Raw genomic sequence first — 6,155 nt, forward strand, 5'->3', positions numbered from 1 at the left:
TTTCCGCCTTTTCTTTCCTTTTGGTTTTCCTTTATTTTTAAGCTGTAAGCCAATAACCATCTTGCAAAAGGAATCTACTGTGAGACCTCACTTTAGATGTATGAGCATTTCGTTAATTAGGTAGAACTTTACCACCCTGTGACCACCGGTTCTGTGCTGTGTGTGAGTGAAGCATCAGGAGTGAGTAGCGCGCATACCTGACTATAAGCATTCATTTTAGTTGTCCAAACCATTCTTGTAGACTTTTTCTTTCACTATTTTTTTTTCGGAAAGATCTTTTTGTGTTAACTTTTTGTTAACTTTTCCTATGACCTTCCATAGTTCCCCACTTAGCTCCCCATCACCATCATCCTAAAGAAAAAGGACTTATCTGGCAGCCTTCTCCCCAGTTATCCCCTCTCCAGACCTGGGTCTAAGCCACTAGGGCTTTCACCTTGCTCTCCCATCAGAAAAAGGACTTTCTGTGACTCCATCCTCCACCACCTGATAGATCCTTGAGCTTCCTGTTCCTCACCCGTTCTTCTGGGTGTTGCTGAACTGAATGGCAGAAACTCTTAGCCGGGTAGGCAGCTTAGTCTTGAATTGGGGATGTAAAGACTGGAGAAGAGAGAAGCCAGGCTGGGCAGATGATGGCACCAGGTGGGGAATCAGATAAGGCATAACCTGGGAGAGGCTGTTCTGATATCCAGAGTGGAATCATGGAATTATACTCAGCTCAGCCTCTTTTGTGAATTCTGTGCCACATAGCCTAAAGGGAAGAAAAGGAAGCCAGACCAGCACTCTGTGGTCCTTTCTGATTTCTCTGCAGACACCTTAGCATTATAAAAATAGATTTACCTTTATGGTCCGTCTCAAACCTACTATGTACTGGGGTTGCACAGGAGAAGGATCCAGGTCTAAAAACAAAACCAAAATGTTATTCTGGTCTTGTTGCCCAGCATTCCTTTAAACAGGGAGCAAAGTATTTCATCACACAATCAGAGCAAAGGCCTGATATGCAAATTTGATTGAATACAATAGCATGGTATGAATCTGTTTCAAAGTGTAAATGATGATTCGGAACTGGTCACATAGTGATGGCAAGGGCCTGGGGACAGAAAGAGTGGCAAAAATGCATTTTAAAATTAGGCATTGGTCCTTGGGACTCCCAATTAACAGGGAAAAGGAGTTAGCTCCAACACTGCCAGGCCCCCCGCTCCCCTCAACTTCCTCAGCTCCAAAGGATGGGTCTGCTGCAGACACCCAGTGTGCAGTTGTAAACAAATGTGGGGTTGTAATTCGTGCTAGATATAAAAGCTAATTTTGTCCACTTTAACTTCCATTTCTAGATTTTTTTTTCTGGATACTTTAAATACCATTTGTCTCCTGTAGCTGGACCATGGGAAACAGGGGAAAGAATTTGTTCTTATTTAGTACCTGATCTTCTTAACTAGCTTTGGGAGCAGAGAGAGAATGATTCTATGGAGCAGAGTTTTCTCAAAGCATGATCTATACGGAACCAAAGGTGAGGACCAGAATATGTACTCTGAATAAGTATTCTCCATGACTCATGCACACTGAGGTTCAAGAATCCCTGGTATAGAAAGAACACATGCTGGGTGCAAGGTGTGAGGGCAAAGTGGATGTCAGGCTTCAGGGAGGAAAAATAGAAGTAGAGGGTGTGGGGGGCTGGCTGATCCCTTCCTCTGAGAGACCAGAGCTGTTTCTTCTCTGGCTTGCAAAGCTATGGATGGCCCCAGAACTATGAAGCTAGACAATGATTGGCCACTCTTCATATTTTCCAGGGTCACCGAGACTCATCACCCCAAGCACCCATACCTTGGCCCAGCCACCTCCAAACACAGGTACACAAGGGCACCCAGGGACTCTAGCCTTACATTTCCTCACAGGCCAGATTGAGTTGAGCTGTCTAGTCCTTTCAAAGTTCTAGCCTTTCTGGGCTGCTCCTCAATTCTCTGCTCTCCTGCTTCATAAGCTGTTGCTAGAAGATGTTAGCTACACTGCACAAAGTGGAGGATACAACAGGAATACACTGAGTCAAAGCCTGTCTTTGTCCCTTTATAGACCCTTGGAGGCCATGACTACTCTTACTATTAAACATCCGCTCCCCCACCCCTCCCCAAAATACACACACATCATGTCAATCAACCTAAAAGGGACCCTCATTCCATGTCAAATATAATACCTTTCATGTTAAAAAGCAAGGAAAATGGTTGTTATAATTCTGAATTTTAAAATATGTTCTTCATTTTGTTCTTATAATTCAACCTTTAATAGTTTTATTTACATGAAACTATTAAAGAGTTGAATTGTGGTTTACAAGCTGACTGAGTTGACATTTTGTCGGCATTTAATGAAAAAAATATGAATTTTGATTTTCCAATTTTATATTTTGGAACCAAGACTTCTTTCCCACATTGCAAACTTTTTTTTTTTTCCAGTTTGACAGAGAGGAATCTTTGGTGGTAGAAGTGTCCAGATGCTGGACTGATGCAGTGGCAGCCCGTGAGTCCCTTTTCTCCTCTTTCCACCTTTTCGTCTCCCTCCAGTACCTCCTCTTGGCAGAATCTAACCAGAAATCAGCTGACAAGGGCGTCTGGGAACCAGTGTCCTGTGGGAAGTCACCATGATGCAATGTTTGCCTTCATGATAGGCAGGCTATTCCAGAGGCCACAGATCAGAAAGGCTCAGACCAAATTATGATGATCAAATCACAAGGGTTATGGAATCTATTTAAAGCATGGAGCTAGAACAAAAGGGACAGGTTTACACGAGGCTAACACACTGGGGAATGCAAGCAGAGCAAAAGTCCTGCACAGTCTCGCAGCCTCAATCCTGTGTTTTGCTCTGCATGGTATAGTTGTGAGGACCAGAACTGAGATTGAGTAAGGGGATCAGCATGCTGAAGACCCTTGGAACCAACAAACTCATTCTGTTGAGAGATGTTTAAGGGCAGGTGGGCTTGGCCACAGGTCTTCGTCAGTGTTTTGGTCAGCCATCCTTTTTTGCTAGCATTTCTTGGGCAGAGCTTATAGGGGGCCAGAAGGTACCACCAGTAGGTAGTCAATTTAGGGATGACATGGACACCAACACCAAGGTGGCATAATCTATACCTCATGGCTTATGATTTGTTTTGTTTTGTTTCTACCCTTTTCTGCCTGTAAGTAGAGAACTCTTGTTTGTGTAGTCTTGTGTAGTCTATTCCATTTATTCTGTTTTACGTCTTGCAGGTTGCTAACTTACTATAGATTGAGAATCCCAAATCTGAAATTTGAAATGATCCAAATTCTGAAACTTTTGGAGCACTGACATGACACTCAAAGGAAATGCTAGTTGAGGCATTTTGGATTCCAGATTTCTGGAATGGGGTGCTCAACATATGAGTGTAATGTAAGTATTCCAAGATCCCAAAAGCATCCCAGATAAGGGATACTCAACCTGTATTTTTAGCACATCTGAACTCTGCCTGTGTCTCACAAATGACTTGCTTACTTTGTATCTATAGTTAATACATCTGATGAGTTTCAGCCACCTGCTTGTCTTGTCCTCAGTACAAAACTGAATAATCTCACATAATAGAGCAAACACACATTGTAGCCAGTATGATAGAGAATACTACAGAGGAGTGAGGTTGGGGTTGAGCGAGACAAGATAAATAACTAGCAGAAATCCAGTTTTATGTATTTTTCACACAGATAACCATTTTCTTAGTTGCATTTACTGAGTAGTCTCCTCTTTCCCTGCTGATCCTACATGCTATTTCTTTCATGTGTTCACATTTCATACGTATGTGGGTCTGGCTCTAGGCTGTCTAACATTGGTCAATATGGACACCCCAGTACCTTCGCCATTGCCTTATTTACTGTAGGATTAAATAAATTCAGATATCTGTAGGGCAAGTTTTCCTCTCCCAAATTTTCTTCAGAAATACCCTGACTATTCTTGGCTCTTTATTCTTCCAAATAATAATAACATAATTTTATAAATCCTTATCAGATTTACTTCCAAAACAGCCTTTTGGATTTTGATCAAAATTGCTCCATAGATTTACCTGGGGAGAACGGAATCTTTCATTTAGAGAACTTGGTGTGTATCTCCATTATCTCTATTGTTTGAGTCTTCATTAAAGTTAATAATTTTCCCTGTAATGGTTTTCATTCATTTATTATTGTTAAATGATAAATTCATTTAATTCATCATTAGATTTATTCCTAGGTAATTTGTGTCCTCTAAGACTATGGCAAACAAATACTGTCTTCTTTTTAATTATTTTTGTTGCTGGTGTATGAAATTGCAATATACTCTTTTATATTAATCTTTTATTGAGCTACATTATTAAATTCTCTTATTATATTGAAGTATTTGTATACATATACAACCTTTTGGGTTGTATATGTAAATGATCATATCACAAACAATTAGTGATCATATGTTTCCTTCCCAATCCTTCTGCCACCGACTTGTTTTACTTAAGTTAATATATTGGCAAGAAAATTCATCCAAGGATGAAAAGGTGTGGTGATCATGCACATCCTTGCCTCATTCCAGATTTTGAAGTGTAAACTTCTAACGTTTCTCCATTTGCTTAATTTTTAAATGTGCTTTGTATTTATTTGTTTATGATTTTTAAATTATTGTTTTATTTTAGAGACAGAGTCTCAATGGCCTCCGGTGAGTCTCTCACCTTGGCTTCTCAAATTGCTGGTATTACAGGAGTGAGTTGCTGCAGCCAGCCTATATGTGCTTTTTATCATGTTGATTCTCTTCTATTCCTAATTTACTAAAAGATTTTTTCTTTAATAATAAACTAATGATGTTTTTTTTTTTTCCAAATGCCTTTTCTATACCTTTTAAAATTACATGTGGTTTTTCTCTTTTAATGTGGTAGTGTGGTGAATTATATTTATGGATTTTTCTAACATTAAACCGACTTTGCATATTTGAGTTAAACCCAACTTTGTCAGTTTATTATCTTTTTTATGCACTGTAGAATTTAATTTGTTAGCGCAATTTTCTATTTTTTATTTTTGCTTCTATGGTCATAAATGAAACGACTGTAATTTTTCCTCCTCTTTTTGCATTGTCCAGTTTTGGTATTGCGGTTACAGAGTCCTTATAAAATGCATTGTAGAGAATTTCCCTGTTTTCCTATTCTTAGGAAAAGTTTTTATAAGACTGGGATGATCACTTCCTTTTAGAATGTGTTGGAACTTGCCTGGAAGATCATTTGGGCCTCATATTTAATGTGGGATTATTTAACAATACTCCTTGTATTTTTGTAAATGTTATGAGTTCTCAGATTTAAAAAAATTTCTTCTTGGGTAAATTTTGTTATTTTCTTAGGAAACTGAGTATTTATCAAACCTTTCAAATTGTTGTTGATAAAATTCCTATTTGCTTGTTAATCTGTACTTTACGTAGAGTGCTACATAAAGTAGCACCCTTTTTAATTTGTGCAATTACTTGTTTGTGAATAATTTGTCTTAATTTGTTACAGACATTTAAATTATAAAAGTCTTCAAATCGCTTACCTTTATAATTACATATGTTAAATATACTTATATGTTAACTCCAATGGGTTGGAGGTGATTCCTATGTTGTGAAAATACCCTTCTCTTGCACTTGAGTGGGTGGGGCTGTTTCTTAGAAGGGAGTGAGCTTGGGCTGATCAACCAGTGCAGGCACCCGAGATAGTCTGTTGGCCTGTGTCATAGGCCTCTCGGGATATTAGCAAAAGCAGAAATGTAGTGATGTTCAGAACAGAGCTGTAAAATGCAATGCCTTGTATCCCTCCCCTCCAAGCATAATTCTAGGGCTGCCGTCCCAGTTTTGCCTTCTAAGGGACAAGCTGGTGAGTGAGAGAGAAAGATGTGGTGTTTCAGCTAGACTGGTACATAATCCACAGCTTTCTTGTCATTGCTGCAGCTATTAAGACCTGGTGACCTGAGGCCAAGTGTGGTGGCTCACGCATATAATCTCAGCATGTTGGGAGGCTGAGGTGGGTGGATTAATTGAGGTCAGGAGTTCAAAACCAGCCTGGCCAACATGGCAAAACCTCATCTCTACTAAAAATTACAAAAATTAGCTGGGTGTGGTGGTGCATGCCTGTAATCCCAGCTACTTGGGAGGCTGAGGTGGGAGAATCATTTGAGCCC

This window comes from Sapajus apella, unplaced genomic scaffold (genome assembly GCF_009761245.1).
Source record: "Sapajus apella isolate SASKATOON/1434 unplaced genomic scaffold, GSC_monkey_1.0 scaffold22, whole genome shotgun sequence".
Taxonomy (NCBI): Eukaryota; Metazoa; Chordata; class Mammalia; order Primates; family Cebidae; genus Sapajus; species Sapajus apella.